The sequence below is a fragment of the Rhinolophus sinicus genome, linkage group LG06, assembly GCF_036562045.2.
Source record: "Rhinolophus sinicus isolate RSC01 linkage group LG06, ASM3656204v1, whole genome shotgun sequence".
Taxonomy (NCBI): Eukaryota; Metazoa; Chordata; class Mammalia; order Chiroptera; family Rhinolophidae; genus Rhinolophus; species Rhinolophus sinicus.
The window spans coordinates 28469817-28490532 of record NC_133756.1 but is presented as its reverse complement, the minus strand read 5'-3'; the positions used below and the strand labels follow the sequence as shown (position 1 = coordinate 28490532).

General features: G+C 42.7%; 1 long non-coding RNA gene across 6 annotated transcripts in view; it reads left to right on the top strand.

The window, feature by feature from the left end:
* LOC109447115 (calcium/calmodulin-dependent protein kinase type II subunit delta) overlaps positions 1-20716 on the top strand; it is a 473975-nt gene that overhangs the window by 366646 nt on the left and 86613 nt on the right. For all 6 annotated transcript variants that reach the window (XR_012497242.1, XR_012497241.1, XR_012497240.1 and 3 more), the window contains 3 exons: positions 11504-11579; positions 13486-13580; positions 15185-15413. This is a non-coding gene — a long non-coding RNA (calcium/calmodulin-dependent protein kinase type II subunit delta). The remainder of the gene's footprint in view (positions 1-11503; positions 11580-13485; positions 13581-15184; positions 15414-20716) is intronic.

Here is a 20716-nt window from a genome sequence, read left to right as displayed (position 1 = left end):
CCTTTGTCTTTACCCTAAAAGCAAAGGGAGGCCAGATCAGATGTTTTAAAGATTTCAAACCAGTCACCTTTTGAAAGAAATGGGGTGTCTCTAACAAAGAGTTTTCACCTTGTTCTACTAGGTCACTAGGCCAATGAAATCTGGCTAAAGTGAGCAAATTCAGCAGGTATTTCTTATGTCAGATCCTCAATGTCGTCGTCAGTTCTTGCTTACTCCTGGTTCCTGACTCTGCCTTTCTCTCTGGAGCTCAGCAGATCCCTGACTTTCCAGTACCTTCTCAAATGAACTCCCAGTGCTGATTTGACTATCTGCCTCAATGTTGTTTCTGAGATCTCAGAAAAAACCTGTTTCCCAAACCCCCATTTCTACTTTAATCTGGGGTCCTACCCAAGTTCTATTATGTGTAGATGAAACTTCACTCAACCGATTTCAGGTTGAGAGATGGCTCTAGAAGGTGAATGGCATTTTCTGTCACACTGGAGGTTTCCATCATCATTAAGAAATACTTGCAGTACTATATGAGGTTTACACCCACCAAGGTTCTTCATAATGGCATTTATTGTGTTTCTTTGGCTCTTTTTCTGTAATTGGAACTTCAAGTCATTGATGGTAGCTTTACAAAAAGCCCTTCTATCTTCTATAATATGTTTCAATGAGAAAGGTTCAAAAACATAGCTCATAGGGAGGTATGGATCATGAGAACATTGAATCTCACCTGAAGACAAATTTAATTAACGAGCATCTATAAATACTCAGTGATGGTTAAAATGCTTGCAGGCTGTGCCATGATGCATGAATACAATTAATTACAGACAATGTTTTTTTTACAAGAGACGAAATTGGGGAATAGCATAATGACCAACATTGTAGTACCTCAACTATGTCCATATGTTGAGATATTTAGTGAAAACCTCAGATAAAGTTTTTAAAGTGAGATGAAAACTCTGAAATAGCTTATAAAAACTGTAAGAATCATAGACGATGGATTGAGCGTCCTTCCTCAGAGGAAGAAAGTGTAATGGAAACAACACTAGCTATGAAGTCTCAAAGAATTTGGTTTTCCAGTCCTTGTTGCTAGCTGTGTTATTACAGGTAAATTACTTAACCACCCTAAGTCAGGAAACATATATGTAAAATGTGGAAGTATATTCTGAATGCTTAGCAAAAAAGCCATAGAGTAAGCACTCCATTAATATTAGCTCTATTTCCTTTGTGTGGGCCACAACTGAAAACCCACTTCATCACATTTAAAGTTTAAATTGATTCTTGAAGCTGTCCTTTGGGAATGGATAAACAATGACTTTGCCTGACTAATTCAGTAAAAGGAGACCAGACCCCTCAGTTTCCAGTGGCTTTCCCAGTTCTGGCAAAATCTTTTTGCATATATATAGAGAGAAGATGCCAAAAAAAATGTGTACACATTTTAAGAAAGGAAAACTGTATTAAAATTGTAATACTCAATATATACCTACAACAAAAGATGAATACAAATCACATTTGACTTCTGCAATTACAAGCGGTGCTCAAAGTGGTTACCATCAGTGTCCAGACACTTTTGATTACGATAAACTACTGCTTGAGCAAAGAGATGTATACATTTGTACCATTTTTGGCACCCCTGGAATAATGCAATAAACAATGGAATCTTTACTTCTCCAAAGAGTTTGCCTTGTTGTCTCCCCCCACCGCCAATTCCAGATCAAGGTTTATATTCACTTATTTTAGAAAATTTGGAGAACATAGAATATCCCCCAAAAGAATATAATTAACTAAAACCCCACCACACAAAAAGTTCTTTTTCCTGCAAAAGTATTCTCTGGGTAACTACTCTGTACCCACACTTTGTGAGGCACTGGGCATCAGCAGTAAACTAAGCAGATAAGACTGTTGCTTTTATGGACTTTATGTTTTAGTGGGAGAGAAAGGAAATATGTAAATAAAGAAAAAATCCACTATATCGGGTAGTAAAATGTGAGAAGGTAATAAATAAGGTGGGTATGGGGACAGAGCCAGGAGTGCAGTTTCCAGGCTCTCGCCCTCATGTGGAAAGATGCTCACTCGGGTAGTAAATGGCCATCAACTATGATTGGATGGCCATTAGCTGTGGCTAGTTGGCCGTCAACTGTAACCAGTGAGTCATTGGCCACTAATATAATTGCTGTGGCTATGCTAGCAGAAAAGGGGGGCTAGCAAGAAGATGGTGGCTGAGCTAGCAAGAGCAGATTGCAGTTAGCACAGCGGATGGAGCTGGAAAGTGAGGTTGGTTGGCAGAGACAAGTGGATGACGGGTTATGGATCCTGTGGCTCCTGCTTCCTGTGTCTCCAACCCAGCCTCCAGTGAGACTATAGTGGTTTGACACCCCTATCTTTGGCTCCGTGGATGTTCCTTTTTGGCCTTACCAGGTCCTGCGTTCTTATGTGGAGAGTGGGACAGGAGACCCCGCGTGACTCCCTGCATGACCGTGGGGGTTTTTTAGAAACTAATAGCACGTTAGATAAGATGGACAGGATGGGCTTTCTAAGGTGACTTCTCAGTGAAATCTGATATTGTTGATTACACTCAAGCATAGTTAAGAGAATCAGAGGAGGTGCTACTATATAAGAAACTGTGTGATGCTAAAACTTTAGCCACATATTTGCTAAATAAATAAAATAGTAATGAAGGAATGCATAATGTGCTCAGCTTGAAGTTTTGTTTGGTGTTAGTGAAAAATGTATCTGTTAACTTTTGCTGCCTTATTTACACATAACCCTAAAAATAGTGACTTAAAGCAACAACAACCTTTTATCCTGAATCTATTGTTCAGCTGAGATGTTCCTGTGATCTGGGCAAAGCTTGACTGATTTCTGCTAGACTCGCCTGTACATCTGTCATTAGCTGGTGGGTTGGCCAGCTACCATATGGTCCAGGATAGCCTTGCTCACATAACTAGTAGTTGGCAGGCTAATGGATGGGGTGATGGGAATGATTGGGCTACATGTCTTTTGTCATCCAGCAGACTAGCCCAGACTATTCAAATAGTCATTGTGACAGAGTTCCTAAGAATAGTGTAGGTTAAGCCACAGTGTGCAAACACTTTTCAAGTTCCAGCCTGCGTAATGCTTGCTAATCTCCCATTGGCCAGTAACAAGATCGACTTAGATTCATGGAGTGGAGAAGCAGACTTACCTCATAATTAAAGGACAAGAATTGAGGAGAAACACATTTTGGAATATATCACAAAAAGACTCCTTAAAGGAATTGTACACAGGCTAACTGTATCATTCAGGATCCCAGCTGGAAGTCAGTTCCCCACAGATGTTTCCAATGAAGAGAATCTAATAAAAAGACTACTTGCAGAGATTTGGGCAGGGTTAAGGAAACTAACAAGAGGTAGTAAGGGACCCAGAGAATAGCAACTGAAAGAAGCCATTATTACCTCCAGAGCTGAAGAGACAAGGGTAGAAAACGATGACACTGCAGCCTGGCGAGAGAGCTGGAATCCTGGAGAAATACCATGTTTGTTTGAGAGTTGGCACTGAGGCAGCATGGAGGCCAAGAAGAAATACTCTGTCTTAAGTTGGTTTTCTTAGAATCAGAGTCCAAGACAGTGATCTGGATATCCTTGATTTATTGAAAGAGAGTGGGAAGTAGAATGAGGCTGTGGGGGAGTTGAGGAAGGATATGCTTGAGTCTAGCTTCACTTTGATCCTACAGAAAGTTCTAGAACATGAGGTTTGATGCCATCTGGAGACATGGTGCTGCTATGTTGGTAAGCTATTGAATGTGCTTATAGTAAGCACTGGGTGGGATGTGACCTCTTATACCGGGTGACTCCTCATTCAGTTAAGGATGATGCTCTGGAGACAGGAGCATCAGGGGCTCAATCGGAGCCAATCATCACAGCTGTGTGGGAGTCCGTCCATGAATGGGATCTGACAGGGCAAAGTCAAGTCTTTCCACACTCTGATTTCCCTCTAATGCCTATTGTTGTCTGAACCCAAGCAGATCCACCCAAAGGAGAGGGATTTGCCTGTAAGTCATACAAATTCAAGTATAAAATCTAACCTATCTAGATACTGAGCTCAGGACAAATGTTGTGTTCAGCCTTGGACACCACATTTTCAGCGAGATGTTGATACAGATTATAGTGTGATCATAGAAAAAAAAATGACATTTTCAACCAATGTCCTCTGAGGTGAAAAAAACAAGTGGTAGTCATCTGGAAGAAGTGAATAGTGAAGGGAACTGAAAAGAGCTTTCGTTTCTATACCCCCTCAAAGCTGTCATGTGAAAGAGGGTGGTCCTGTTCTATGTGAACTTGCAGGTAAAAGAATTAGGAACAAGTATGAGGGGAGAAAAAGAGACAGAGAACTACAAATTTCTGCTTAATCTTGGGAAGCACTTTCTTATAGTAATACAAGTAGAAATCTTAAAATGGATCAGTCTACCTGATGAAACAGTAGGGGTCTCAGGCCCTGAAAGTAAGCAAATTGGGCTTGGAACATTATAGGGATAATCTAAATATGGAATATGTGATGGGATTAGACTAGATTCATGTGTCCTTTCAGGCCTGAGGCTACTTTCTAGTATGGAATTCAATCTAGTATTCTAGCATGCAGATATTAATTGGTATGCATGTATATATGTGTGCAGAAGCCAGAGGGATGCTTGAGTCAGGAGAGAAGGATGTCTGGAATTTAGCTTTGTTTTGCCAAGAAGGAAAAGGAAAAGGTTAGAACACAGCACTGGTGTAAAAAAATAATTTAATGGAGAAATAGAGTGGAAACAAGAGGAGGTGAAAATTTAATTGACTTAAAAAGTCTTACTGCTCTCAGATCAATTTAATAAGATCCTCAGTGACTTATCAGAGCAGGGCCCCATAGCTTATTTATTTAGACTGTTTGTCAAAATATGAATGTAAATACTAGTTGTCTTAAAATTATGACATATGACTTTCACTAATTCTTAAAAACTTATCATTGTTTCTGGCAACTCTAAATTATAAAAACTTGGGAAAAATCTGACGTCATTAAAATGGCGGCGTGAGGTGAGCCTCTGTAATGCTCCCCTGGAATTTACAACTAATTGAACAACAATAACTCCACAAAGGACTCCCTGCACAGCAGACAGGCAAGATGAAGAGGCCCACTACTGAATTCACCTAAAAGTGGGCCAATCACAGGAGCAGGGGAGGAGGGAAGGGAGAAGCGTGGAGAGGGAGCTGCGGGAGCTCAGCGCTCCAAGTTCGCTGCATCCCGGAACTACTGCAGCTGCGGGAGAGGGAAGAACTTGGACTGCTAGGGCTCCACTTATGGCCCACAAGGCTGAGGGGGCAGCATATAACACAGCTGAACCCAACGCTCATGGCAGAGACCTCGGAGAAAAGACTGAGGGAAGAAGGCTGAAAACAGTGGTTGAAGCCCTCACTGCCGAGCAGAGAATGGAAGCCTTAGGCACTGAGACTAGCCGCCCCCTCCCTACCCTCCCAGAGCTCGCCCTGCCCCCACCTGCCCAGTGCTAGAGGCAGAACAGGAGCAGTGTCAGATCAAAAGAACAGAATATTTGCTGTTCTGAGAACTGTGGACCACAGACAAAGATTCGCAGCCCAACTAGTTCCAGCAAAGGGGAGGGAGCTGTGGAAGCAAGACCAGCTGTGGTGGTGGTTGCCACCATTGCTCTGGGCCACCTCTCACAAATCACCCTGCCCCTGGCCCCACCTATCTGGGCGGATCCCTGCAGGAGTAAACAGAACTGCTGAAACATACGGGCTCTGAATCTGATGCAGGAAGAGCTTTGGAACTTTGAAAAGCTCCCCGCATATCCACACGGACACTGCGCCCTGTGACTCAGGTAAACTGTTAACAGAGGAGAAGCCCGTCTCCCAGGGAATCCCCCCCATTGTGTGAGAAGCTGGAATAGTGTAGAGAAAACATAGCACTACCGTGTGAGAGAGAGAAAAAAAAAAGAGGCTGCAGTCGGAGAAAAAATAAAACATTCTACCAACAAGTACTGGAAAACAAAAGAAAGACCTCTTCCTATCAACCTGTTGCAGAAGCCACTCCTGTAGATGTCTAGGAAGAAAAATAATAAATCAGTAATTGCCATGAATAACTAAGGCAATAAGACAGCTCAGAAAGAAAGTGAAAAGTCTCCAGAAAAGGAACTTAAAGATATGGAAATATGTGACTTAAATGACAGAGAATTCAAGATTGCAGTTCTGAAAAAGCTCAATGAGATGCAAGAAAACACAGAAAGGCAGTTTCATGAACTCAGAAACACAATCAAAGAACAACATGAACATTTTACGAAAGAGATTGAAATTTTAAAAAAAGAACCAAATAGAATTTCTGGAGATTAAGAACTCAATAGAAGAAATTAAGAATGAAATAACCAGCTTATGTAGTAGAGTTGACCAGATGGAGGAAAGAATCAGTGACATCGAAAATAGAAACCTGGAAATTACAGAGATGGAAGAAGAAAGAGACTTGAGACTTAAAAGAAATGAAAGAACTCTACAAGAACTTTCTGACTCCATCAGAAAGAGCAATATAAGAATAAAGGGCATACCAGAAGAAGAAGAAACAGAGCAGGGAACAGATAATATATTCAAAAAATGTCGATGAGAACTTCCCAAACTTGTGGACAGAACTGGACCCTTGAATCCAAGAAGCAAATAGAACACCTAATTACCTCAATCCCAACAGGCCTTCTCCAAGGCACATTGTATTGAAGCTGTCTAAAATCAACGACAAAGAAAGAATCCTCAAGGCAGCCAGGGAAAAGAAGACGGTAACCTACAAAGGAAAGCCCATTAGATTATCATCAGATTTTTCAGCAGAAACTCTACAAGCCAGGAGGGAGTGGAACCAAATATTCAAACTATTGAAAGAGAGAAATTATAAGCCAAGAATAATATATCCAGCAAAGGTATCCTTTAGATATGAAGGAGGAATAAAGACCTTTCCAGACATACAGAAGCTGAGGGAATTTTCTAATACACGACCTGCACTACAAGAAATACTAAAGGAGGCTGTTTGTCCACCATCAACAGGGACAATTTGTGGCAACCAAAACATAAAAAGGGGAGAGTAAAGGCCTGAACCTGAATATGGGAATGGAGAAAGTAAGTGTGCTGAAGAAAATGGAATACTCTAAATATCAAACTTTCTTTTACATAAACTTAAGGGTAACCACTCAAAAAAATCCAGAACTGAAATATATACTGTAATAAAAGAAGAAACAGAGGAAACATCATAGAATACCACCACACAGAAATAATAGACAACAACAAAAGGCAAAGAAACAATGGAGACACAGCCTTACCAGAAAACTAAAGATAGAATGACAGGAAATCCTCACATATCAATAATCACCCTAAATGTAAATGGACTGAACTCACCAATAAAAAGGCACAGAGTAGCAGATTGGATCAAAAACTAAACCCAACCATATGCTGTCTCCAAGAGACACATCTCAGCTACAAGGACAAGCATAGACTCAAAGTGAAAGGGTGGAAATTGACACTCCAAGCAAATGGTACCCAGAGAAAATCAGGTGTAGCCATAATGATATCAGATGAAACAGACTTCAGGGTGAAAAAGATAACAAGAGACAAAGATGGACATTTCATAATGGTAAAGGGACTATACAACAAGAAGACATAACAGTCATCAATATTTATGCCCCCAATCAGGGAGCACCGAAATATACCAAGCAACTACTAACAGAACTAAAGGGAGAAATTGACCAAAACACAATTATACTAGGGGACTTAAATACATCATTGACAGCTATGGATAGATCATCCAAACAGAAAATAAATAACGAAATAGCAGCCCTAAATGACACATTAGATGAAATGGACATAATTGACATCCTAAAACATCAGACTATACATTCTTTTCTAGTGTACATGGGACATTCTCAAGGATAGACCATATATTGGGACATAAAATCAGCCTCAGCAAATTTAAGAAGATTGAAATCATACCAAGCATATTCTCTGATCACAAGGATTTGAAATTGGATATCAACTTCAAAAAGAAAGCAGGAAAAAACACAAATACATGGAGATTAAACAACATACTTTTAAAGAACGACTGGGTCAAAGAAGAAATTAGAGGAGAAATCAAAAGATACATAGAAACAAATGACTATGAAAATGTATGTTACCAAAATTTTTGGGATGCAGCAAAAGCACTTTTCAGAGGGAAATTTATATCATTACAGGCCTATCTCAAGAAACAAGAAAAATCCCAATAAATAACCTCATGTTACACCTTAAAGAACCGGAAAAAGAAGAACAAGTGAAACCCAAGGTCAGCAGAAGAAAGGAAATAACAAAAATCAGAGCAGAACTAAATGAAACAGAGAACAAAAAGATAATAGAAAAATTAATGTGACAAAGACCTGGTTCTTTGAAAAGATTAAGAAAATTGACAAACCCTTGGCTAGACTCACTAAGATAAAAAGAGAGAAGACACTAATTAACAAAATCAGAAATGAAAAAGGGGAAGTTATCACGGACACCACAGAAATACAAAGGATCATCCAAGAATACTATGAAGGACTATATGCCACCAAATTCAATAACCTAGAAGAAATGGACAAGTTCTTAGAAACATATAGCCTTCCAAGGCTGAACCATGAAGAACTGGAAAATCTAAACAGACTGATCACCAGTAACGAAATTGAATCAGTCATCCAAAACCTTCCCAAAAGCAAAAGTCCGGGACCAGATGGCTTCACTAGTGAATTCTACCAAACCTTCAAAGAGGATCTAATACCAATCCTGCTCAAACTCTTCCAAAAATTGAAGAAGAGACAGTACTCCCTAACTCATTTTATGAGGCCAACATTACCCTGATACCAAAACCTGGTAAGGACAACACAAAAAAGAAAACTACAGACCAATATCTCTGATGAATACAGATGCAAAAATCCTAAACAAAATTCTAGCAAATCGAATACAACAATGCATTAAAAAGATTATTCATCACAACCAAGTGGGGTTCATCCCTGGGGCACTAGGATGGTTCAACATCCGGAAATCCATCAATGTGATAAATCACATAAACAGAATAAAGGACAAAAATCATATGATTATATCAATTGATGCAGAAAAAGCATTTGACAAGACACAACATCCATTTATGATTAAAACACTTAATAAAATAAGTATAGAAGGAAAATACCTAAACATAATAAAGGCCATATATGACAAGCCCTCAGCTAATCTCATAATTAATGGTGAAAAACTGAAGCCCTTTGCTCTACGTTGAGGAACATCACAGGGCTGTCCCCTATCACCTCTGCTTTTCAACATAGTTGAAAATCAGGCAAGAGAAAGAAATAAAAGGCATCCAAATTGGAAATGAAGATGTTAAATTATCACTCTTTGCAGATGACATGATGCTATATATAGAAAACCCTAAAGACTCCACCAAAAAGCTATTAGAAATAATCAACGAATACAGTAAAGTTGCTGGCTACAAAATCAACGTACAAAAGTCCATTGCATTCCTATATACTAACAATGAAATCTCAGAAAAAGAAATACAAAAAATAACTCCTTTTGCAATTGCAGCAAAAAAATAAATAAAATAAAATACCTAGGAATAAACTTAACCAAGGATGTGAAGGACCTATATGCTGAAAACTATAAGACATTTTTGAAAGAAATTGAAGAAGTCACAAAGAAATGAAAAGACATTACGAGCTCATGGATTGGAAGAATCAACATAGTTAAGATGGCCATATTACCCAAAGCAATATACAGATTTAATGCAATCCCCATCAAAATTTCCCCGCACATTTCCCTTCCACACCCAGTGGCCGCCCGTGAGGCTCTGGGAGCAACTTGATGCTCGTCACTTCCTTCCTTCTTCTTAGTTCTGAATGTTTGTTTTCTAAACCATGGCTCGTTCCTGGGCCACACAGCAAACTGAGGAGCCATTCGTTTTCAACGGAGCTTTAAGGTAGGGAGCAGGCGTGGGTGTCACACTTTGTGGTCTCTGAGCGCCCACGCCGTGGTCCGCTGTGTTCTGCAGTGGGGTCAGCTGGCACGTCTTCTGCCACACGCTGCCTGGAGGCCACACACACATGAATCCTTTCCTGCCAGAATGTGCCACTGGCACACCCTTGTTCCAGAACTGTCCCCGCCACACGCTGGCAGTGTGAGTTGGGGTCACATATGTTATCGTGTCCGTCAGTGAACGAGGTAGGAAACGTCTGATGTGTGTAGGAGCTAAGAAACCGTTTTGTTTTCCTGATCTAACCTATGGGGGGTTTGAATATCACTGACCTTCACAGTTTAGTAACCATTTGATGGACAGCTCATGTTTTTACAAGGTCATCTCAGTGAAGTCAAGTTACATTTGCAGAGCATTTATTTTGAATAAGGACAACAGTAACCTGGAAAACCTGGGGTTTTGAAAGTGAACGTGAATGTTTAGGTTTGTGGGAAACTCCGCTCAGTGAAGATCAGGTTCATTAAAAATGCAGAGCGGCGGCCTCTGATCAGTGACCAGCTGGGCGCAGCCCTGAGCTGCTTCCGTGCAGACAGCAGCCTCAGTGAGGAGGGCGGAGACCACTGTGCCATGCGTCACAACGCTCTTAACACAAACTTCAGTGACATTTAATTTTAAAAGTATTTCATCCATGTTTCATACGTAAGAGAACAGTGTTCTGAAACCAAGAAGAGGCCGCCCACCTCAGGTGCTCAGACTCACAAACGTGCGCTCTGTCTCGCTGCACACATGGGCTACACAGGTGCAGACGTGCTCCTGGCCCTGGACCTTCTAATTTTAGCAGGAGGACGGGCCGCGTCGAGAAACGTGTGCTTGCGACTTACAGCCAGCAGCGGTGTGATGCCACTGGCACACAGCATGCACTCACTCGTGAAGGGAGGGACACACGGGGGCACACAGAAGAGGGCGAGATGGGAAAAGGCATGCCCAGGGGGCAGTGTGAGCCGAGCCAGCTGGTAACAGCTGTGCCGGTCGCGTCCGGGCCTGGAAGCGAGTCCTGTGGGGGTGCCAGGCGACAGCTACAGGGACGCCATCTGAGCAGCTGCCCACACGCACGCCACTCGTCCGTGGGGCCACCTCCCTGGGCTGATGGCGTCCTCTTGTAAACGAGGTTGAACTAAACGGTAAAACAATGCAAATACTTACAGAAAATGAAATGCTAAAGGTAATGAGAATGAATTAAAAATACAGCCTGGGCCTTCCAGGCCGCTGTCACTATCCAGCAAGCAGCAGGTGGCCGTGCGCCCCAAAGGTGCTCATGCTCCTGTGGGCCTGAGTCTGGCCTGGCGTGCGGCAGGCTCCCCCCAGCCAACCCGCAGAGCCAGACCACGTGGGTCCTCGCGCTCGAGCAGAGAGTGGCAGGGGGTGGGCCAGGCCCCATGAGGCGAGTCTCAATGGCTGTCCCCTGTTGCGGGAAGCCGCACCCCTGTTGGGCGGGCATCTGTGTGGCTTCGTCCTGTGCTCTCACCCGCCTCTGTGTCCTTGCCCTTAGCGCGGAAGCAGGAGATCATCAAAGTCACTGAGCAGCTGATCGAAGCTATCAACAGCGGGGACTTCGAGGCCTACACGTGAGTACGGCACAGCTGGCGCCTGGTCTCGGCCCTGGCGAGCCCTCACCTGCGCAGGCCCTGGCCTGTCCCCGTTTTGTGCATCAGGCCGGGACAGCCTCTCAGGACCTGCCAGGTAGAGCCTTCTGGGAGAAAAGGTCCTGGGATGGCTCTGCCACACTGTCCAGAGTGCACACGCCAGTGCAGCTTGTGAGTCTGTTATCAACCCAAATCCTGTTTCAGGAGAGAGGTGCACGCGTGCGACACACGTGCACACGTGAGAAAAAACAGACTAACGGTTTGGGGAAAGACTGTGCTTCCGCGATCTCAGGTGGTGTCAGTGCCCAGATGGGACTAAACACTGTGCCAAGCGCTGTTCCGTTTACAGAGGAAGTGACAGCCCCTGGCAGAACGAGTTCCTGTCACCATAGGGACCTGTTCTGCCACTTCCTCCTTAGAAAGACGTTGTGTAGTCCTGACGTGGAGCTTGGAAACACCTGCCCACCAGGAAGTCTGAGGCGAAGTTCCAGCCCTCCGCCTTTTCCCCCATTAAAGCTTTCTTGATCACAAAGGGTAACCACTGTGATTATTTTCAAAGCATTTTCTACTTTCAAAGTGTTCTTAACAACATCAGTTCCACATTCTGTGAACAGGCCTTTCAAGAACTGCCTGTGAGTTAAGCTTTTGAAACTTGTATTTCTGTTGAACAGTTAAAATGTTTTCCTTCCCAAACAGGGAATTTCCATATGAAATTTAGGTGTCGCCCCATCCCATCGATAAACAGTCCAAACTCCTTCCATTTGGGCTCCTTTTATGTCCTTTGTGAACTTCCACTAATTCTCCAAATCAAGACTTTACGTCACCATCTCTGAGAATCCTCACCCTGACCTCCGCAGGCCCAGGGAGCTGTTCACCCCATGTTGCCATGGGACTCGCACGTGTCCCTGCGAGCTCAGGTGTCAACAGGAGCCATTGTGTCTCACACACACACACACACACACACACACACACACACACGCACGCACGCCGTACTGCACAGCCCTGAGCTGGGTCCCACCCAGCACCTTACACCCTCCGGAAGGACTCCCTGTCATCACTAGAGCCCTGCACAAATCTTTCTCTTAGATCTCTCCTGCCCCGCGTGCACGTTTGTTACCTGCTTATCGAGCACTTCGTAAATATTTCTATCCCGGAATTAATTTGGTGTCATATTGTTTCTTTCAAAGAATTTCTACTGCATAATGGGTGTTAAACAATCCTTTGTTGAACAAATAAGTTTATGCAAAGAAAACCCATTGCTGTTATCTGAACGCATTTAAAACAATGTGTCTCTTTGGTGAATCAAAACTAGGATTAAAAAGAACAAATCTCTGCATTTGAACCTTTTATTAATTTTAGTTTAAAAGTTAAGTAAACTTTAAACACAAGTTCAATTAAGTCTTATGAACATTGCCAGGAAGTGTAGGACGCGACACCTGCTTTCCAATCGATCATAATGGATGCTTGTCATGAACGTAGGAGGTGTCAGAAATTATTGCCAAAGGATTTAATTGTCGAGCCAAAGTTCGCTTTGCAGATCTGGAGAGTAACCTAGACTTGAACAGCATTTAAAAGACTGGGAAAGCCTAGCGAATTCATCTTGGAAAGGAAAAGGTCAAAATTTTTAGGAGGAAACACCTACGGTTTGCACCTTGCTGTCCACTGGGCTGGCTGCGTTATTTGCCCTTTGTCCCGTCAGTTCTCTGCAGGGAGCGTTCATAGAGTCTCCTCCTCAAACTGCCTTCCCAGAGCCTACGATAGACATGGGGTCTTTTTCGTGTTTTTAGAGACTCCTTCAGTGACTGTTGGGTAAATCAAAATGGATACGTGTGAAACAACAAAAAACATTAACTCATTTATTATTTTCATGATTTTTCTTTTCCTACAGAAAAATCTGTGACCCAGGCCTAACTGCTTTTGAACCTGAAGCTTTGGGCAACCTAGTAGAAGGGATGGACTTTCATCGATTCTACTTTGAAAATGGTACAGTTATCTTAAATGGAATAATATGCCTTTTCAGCTTCCCTTGGAATGTCTGTCAAACCAGTAAATTCTTTGGCTCTTTATATGCAATGAGAATTTTTAGTATTTGAAATTGGGTGGGTGGTGGCGGGATGACAGGATTAAAAGTGTTGGTGTGTTTTGAAAAATATCTGACTTTGCATAAAGTAATGTTAACTGAATACACCCCACATAAGTCCCAGTAAACACACGATACAAGGTGCAAAATGAGTTACCAAAATATTTATTTCAAGTTCCCATAAAACATTGTTTATACATGAAAAAATACAAAAGGACACAGCGTGCCAGAACATTCCACAGACGGGAGTGCTCCTCAGCCTGCTTCATGCTCATTTTCAAAGAGATGACTGAAGTATTTCAGGTCCAGCTACAGGAGTCTAGTGGTCTCAGAGGACAGGCCTCATTTCAGAGAAAGTGACACAGAAACTCGTGTGGAATCCTTCAGGCCACGTGGAAAGTGTGGACGGAAACCCCTGCAGTCCCCACTCCCCCTGTCTGCTTGGTGCATGACGGGGGCTCGAGGCGTAAAGAGTGCAGTAATGGTCAGGTCCCCAGGCTGTGACAGGGCAGTCTGCTGGCATGGATTGTCAAAGTGTGTCCCAGGAATTACTTTTCTCATACGCACGGGCATTTGCAAACCAACAGGTAACTGGGCAGGAAATGGGCCTTGAGAGCTTCCATAAGTGACCTCTCGGCCACTGGCGGCATCTCCTGTCCCCTGAGAGAGCTGATGCGCTCTGCCCCCTGTGACATCCCTGATGTGTGCTCCTAGTGGTGGGCGTTCTTTCTTCTGTGACGGCAGCACAGGGGTCCTGAGACCCCTTCAGAGAACAGGAAGCATGTCCACTTAGGAGGCCAGACAGCCTGCCTGTCTTGGTGACCTCAGAATGGGCATCTCCGTGTCTCTTAGTCCTGGGAGAACCACAATGGGCAGCTGCTATCCGAACACCAAAGGCCAGAGCCTGGCCCGGGCTGCCCAGTGAGAGCAAAGGACTGCAGGACACACCCGGCTGTACGGCCAGCACAGAATTGTGGCTTCTGACTGGCTGGCCACAGCCGGGCTACCAGGGAGGGGACTCTGCTAAGTGAAGGAGCCCCAGAGTGAGACGGGCTAGAGTCGTGCTGGTCCCATGCTGGAGACTGCAGGTTCCGTGCCTGATGCTCAGTATATGCCCCTTGTCCCATGTATGTCACCAACTCACAAAGACAAGACCCCAGGATAGCCTGTCAGCTGCCCAGTGCTTCGTTCAGGAACTGGTCCCTGCACCTGGGCCAGGTCTACTCTACCTCCATTCGTGTTACACTTCTGTTTCCAACCACCCCACGTTATAAATAAATACATCTGTCCAGCTTTTCCCGTTTTTAGAGCAGCTTGTCTACAAAGGGAACCAAAGAAAATAATGGCTGTATCTACTTTTGCCCGTTCTCTTTTCCTTTGTACTTTGCACAGTGCCAGGTACCCAGTTACTGCGAATAATTAGTAGGTGCATGGATGGATGGATGGAGGGATGGATGGTTTCTTGACATTGAAACTAAGCTCCGTTTGCATTGCTGCTCCCTCTCAGCTTTGTCCAAGAGCAGTAAGCCGATACACACCATCATCCTGAATCCCCACGTCCACCTGGTGGGTGACGATGCTGCCTGCATCGCATACATCCGGCTCACGCAGTATATGGATGGCAGCAGGATGCCAAAGACCATGCAATCAGAAGAGACAGGCGTGTGGCACCGCCGGGACGGCAAGTGGCAGAACGTCCACTTTCATCGCTCGGGGTTGCCAACTGTCCCCATCAAGTAAGTGTGTCCAGGCTCAGCATCGGTCACTTACCCTCTGGTAATGGTGTGCCATGTGTCATTTAACACTGGCGGGAAGAGATGTCTCATGAGAAGCAGTCTGTAATCTCTGGAAGGATCCACCTGAGCGGCCACGTGCAGGCTGACACCTGTCCCGCAGCACACGGCAGTGTCACATAGGGACTAGCCAGGCCAGGGTCTTGTAGGGTTAAATCAGGGGGGCTCCGTGGAATAAGGCAAAGCACATGTGACTTCACTGTCACAACAGGCAGACAGGGGGTTCTAAGATGGCAGTATGATAGCGGAGCTCCCTTTCATGGATTATCTCCCAGGCCTCGGCTACAGCCAGAAAAAGGTACCAAAACAGCACTTCAAATGCAAGTGGCAGGCACTCAAGCATCTCTGTTACTGTACCTCAGCTGCGAGTGCTCCTACAGTCATTACACACGTGCTGTTGCACACCTAGATGCACAGCTTGTGCCTGAGGAAATGCGGGGTGACGTGTATGCGAGTTTAGAAAGCCATTTCTCTGCGATCCCAAAGACAGAAAAGCCATACAGTAAAGACGGTAGTCAGTGTCAGAGTGGCGTGTGGTGAGCCCTGGGTAGCAGATCGTTGGCAGCAGTGGGAGTGAACTTGGACATCTGGAAGGGACACAGGGCGTACGTCCAAGCTCGAGGAACCCCACGCGGGCACAGCGTCAAGACATCAGCGTGGCTGGGCAGAGGGTTGAGGGGGAGGGAGGCGGGGTCCCCTGGAGTCAGGGGAGCAATGGGCATAAGGCGGACAGTTAACAGGAAGTGGCGATTCTCTCAGCACAGCTGTGGCCCCTGCGATCTCGTCCCCGCAGTTTCGCCTGTTAGTGTCTAGGAGTGGGCCAGGCCGTGAAGCCAGTCCTGAGAAGCTGCAGCGCTGCTGGGCTTACGTCTGTGCCTGGGGCTTCCCAAGGCCTTTCCTGTAGCCTGACAGATACCTGCTGTACAGGTGGGTCTGTAAAAAGGGGGTCAGCAAGGAAAACAACAGAAGACAGGTTGACATTCACTCTGAAAACAATAGCTGTGCTTAAGAGGAAGTTAGGAACAGAATAGTAGTGAAGATGCCCATTTGGGGTGTGTTTTTACCCCCAGAGGTAAGGCCCGCACTGCCTGTTCCTGTGGCAAGAAGGGCTGGTTCACACAGTCCTGGAGGGTGAGGGCTCCCACAGCTCCCCGAGTATGTATGGCGTCCAGCCTGGTGAAGAAAACGTCATTTTTTGCCAGGAGGCTTAAGTGGGCTTCTCTCTTTTTTTTTTTTAAATTTTATTTTATTAAATTTATTGGGGTGACAATTGTTAGTAAAATTACATAGATTTCAGGTGTACAATTCTGTATTACATCATCTATAAATCCCAATGTGTGTTCATCACCCAGAGTCAGTTCTCCTTCCATCACCATATATTCGATCCCTCTTACCCTCATCTCCCACCCCCCACCCCTGCCCCCCTTACCCTCTGGCAACCACTAAACTATTGTGTGTCTATGAGTTTCTGTTTCTCATTTGTTTGTCTTGTTCTTTTGTTGTTTTTGGTTTATATACCACATATCAGTGAAATCACATGGTTCTCTGCTTTTTCTGTCTGACTTGTTTCGCTCAGCATTACTCTCTCAAGATCCATCCATGTTGTCACAAATGTTCCTATATCATCTTTTCTTACCGCCAAATAGTATTCCATTGTGTATATATACCACAACTTCTTTATCCATTCATCTATCGAAGGACATTTTGGTTGTTTCCATGTCTTGGCCACCATAAACAAAGCTGCAATGAACATTGGAGCACACGTGTCTTTATCTCTAAATGTTTTCAGATTTTTGGGGTAGTTACCCAGGAGAGGGATTGCTGGGTCATATGGCAATTCTATTCGTAATTCTTTGAGAAACCTCCACACCGCCTTCCATAATGGCTGCACCAGTCTGCATTCCCACCAACAGTGTATGAGGGTTCCTTTTTCTCCACAGCCTCTCCAACATTTGTTATTATTTGTCTTGTTGATGATAGCCATTCTGACTGGGGTGAGGTGATATCTCATTGTGGTTTTGATTTGCATTTCTCTGACGATTAGTGATGTTGAGCATTTTTTCATATGTCTATTTGCCATTTGTATGTCCTCTTTGGAGAAATGTCTCTTCAAGTCCTCTGCCCATTTTTCAATTGGGTTGTTTGTTTCTTTGTTGTTGAGTTGCATGAGTTCCTTGTATATTCTGGATACTAGCCCCTTATCGGAGGCACTGTTTGCAAAAATCTTCTCCCATTCAGTTGGTGGCCTCTTTATTTTGTCAATGGTTTCTTTTGCTGTGCAGAAGTTTCATATAGTCCCATTCGTTTATTTTAGCTTTTACTTCCATTGCCTTTGGAGTCAAGTTCATAAAATGCTCTTTGAACCCAAGGTCCATAAGTTTAGTACCTATGTTTTCTTCTATGCAGTTTATTGTGTCAGGTCTTATGCTTAAGTCTTTGATCCATTTTGAATTAACTTTGGTACATGGTGACAAATAGCAGTCCAGTTTCATTCTTTTGCACGTGGCTATCCAATTCTCCCAGCACCATTTATTGAAGAGGCTGTCTTTGCTCCATTGTGTTTTTAGCTTCTTTGTCAAAAATTATCTGTCCATATTTATGTGGTTTTATTTCTAGGTTCTCAATTCTATTCCATTGGTCTATGTGTCTGTTTTTCTGCCAATACCATGCTGTTTTGATTATTGTAGCCCTGTAGTACAAGCCAAAGTCAGGAAGTGTGATACCTCCATTATTGTTCTTTTTCTTTAAGATTGCTTTGGCTATCGGGGTCTTTTGTGGTTCCAAACAAATCTGATGATTTTTTGTTCTATTTCTTTAAAATATGCCATTGGGGTTTTGATGGGGATTGCATCAAATCTGTATATTGCTTTGGGTAATATGGCCATTTTAACTATGTTGATTCTTCCAATCCATGAGCACGGAATGTCTTTCCATTTCTTTGTGTCTTCTTCAATTTCTTTCAAAAATGTCTTATAGTTCTCAGCATATAGGTCTTTCACGTCCTTGGTTAAGTTTATTCCTAGGTATTTTATTCTTTTTGCTGCAATTGCAAAAGGAATTGTTTTTTGTATTTCTTTTTCTGAGATTTCATTGTTAGTATATAGGAAAGCAATGGACTTTTGTACGTTGATTTTGTAGCCAGCAACTTTACTGTATTCATTGATTGTTTCTAATAGCTTTTGGTGGAGTCTTTAGGGTTTTCTATATATAGCATCATGTCATCTGCAAAGAGTGATAATTTAACTTCTTCAATTTGGATGCCTTTTATTTCTTTCTCTTCCCTGATTGCTCTGGCGAGGACTTCCAACACTATGTTGAAAAGCAGAGGTGATAGGGGACAGCCCTGTCGTGTTCCTGAACGTAGAGCAAAGGGCTTCAGTTTTTCTCCATTAATTATGAGATTAGCTGAGGGCTTGTCATATATGGCCTTTATTATGTTAAGGTATTTTCCTTCTATACCTATTTTATTAAGTATTTTAATCATAAATGGATGTTGTATCTTGTCAAATGCTTTTTCTGCATCAATTGATATAATCATATGATTTTTGTCCTTATTTTGTTTATGTGATGTATCACATTGATGGGTTTCCGGATGTTGAACCATCCTTGTGTCCCGGGGATGAACCCCACTTGGTTGTGATGAATAATCTTTTTAATGCATTGTTGTATTTGATTTGCTAGAATTTTATTTAGGATTTTTGCATCGGTATTCATCAGAGATATTGGTCTGTAGTTTTCTTTTTTTGTGCTGTCCTTACCAGGTTTTGTTATCAGGGTAATGTTGGCTTTATAAAATGAGTTAGGGAGTACTGTCTCTTCTTCAATTTTTTGGAAGAGTTTGAGCAGGATTGGTATTAGATCCTTTTTGAAGGTTTGGTAGAATTCACTAGTGAAGCCATCTGGTCCTGGACTTTTGCTTTTGGGAAGGTTTTGGATGACTGATTCAATTTCGTTACTGGTGATCGGTCTGTTTAGATTTTCCAGTTCTTCATGGTTCAGCCTTGGAAGGCTATATGTTTCTAAGAACTTGTCCATTTCTTCTAGGTTATTGAATTTGGTGGCATATAGTCCTTCACAGTATTCTTGGATGATTCTTTGTATTTCTGTGGTGTCCGTGATAACTTCCCCTTTTTCATTTCTGATTTTGTTAATTAGTGTCTTCTCTCTTTTTATGTTAGTGAGTCTAGCCAAGGGTTTGTCAATTTTGTTAATCTTTTCAAAGAACCAGCTGTTTGTCACATTAATTTTTTCTATTGTCTTTTTGTTCTCTATTTCATTTAGTTCTGCTCTGATTTTTGTTATTTCCTTTCTTCTGCTGACCTTGGGTTTCATTTGTTCTTCTTTTTCTAGTTCTTTAAGGTGTAACATGAGGTTATTTATTTGGGATTTTTCTTGTTTCTTGAGATAGGCCTGTAATGATATAAATTTCCCTTTAAAACTGCTTTCGCTGCATCCCAAAAATTTTGGTAGGATGTGTTTTCACTGTCATTTGTTTCTATGTATCTATTGATCTCTCCTCTAATTTCTTCTTTGACCCAGTCATTCTTTAAAAGTATGTTGTTTAGTCTCCGTGTATTTGTGTTTTTTCCCACTTTCTTTTTGCAGTTGATATCCAATTTCAAAGCCTTGTGATCAGAGAATATGCTTGGTATGATTTCAATCTTCTTGAATTTGCTGAGGCTGATTTTATGTCCCAATATATGGTCTATCCTTGAAAATGTTCCATGTACACTAGAAAAGAATGTATAGTCTGATGTTTTAGGATGAAGTGCTCTATAAATGTCAATTATGTCCATTTCATCTAATGTGCCATTTAGGGCTGCTGTTTCTTTATTTATTTTCTGTTTGGATGATCTATCCATAGCTGTCAACAATGTATTTAAGTCCCCTAATATAATTGTGTTTTGGTCAATTTCTCCCTTTAGTTCTATTAGTAGTTGCTTGGAATATTTCCGTGCTCCCTGATTGGGGGCATAAATATTGATGACTGTTATGTCTTCTTGTTGTATAGTCCCCTTTACCATTGTGAAATGTCCATCTTTGTCTCTTGCTATCTTTTTCACCCTGAAGTCTGTTTCATCTGATATCATTATGGCTACACCTGATTTTCTCTGGGTACCATTTGCTTGGAGTGTCAATTTCCACCCTTTCACTTTGAGTCTATGCTTGTCCTTGTAGCTGAGATGTGTCTCTTGGAGACAGCATATGGTTGGGTTTAGTTTTTTGATCCAATCTGCTACTCTGTG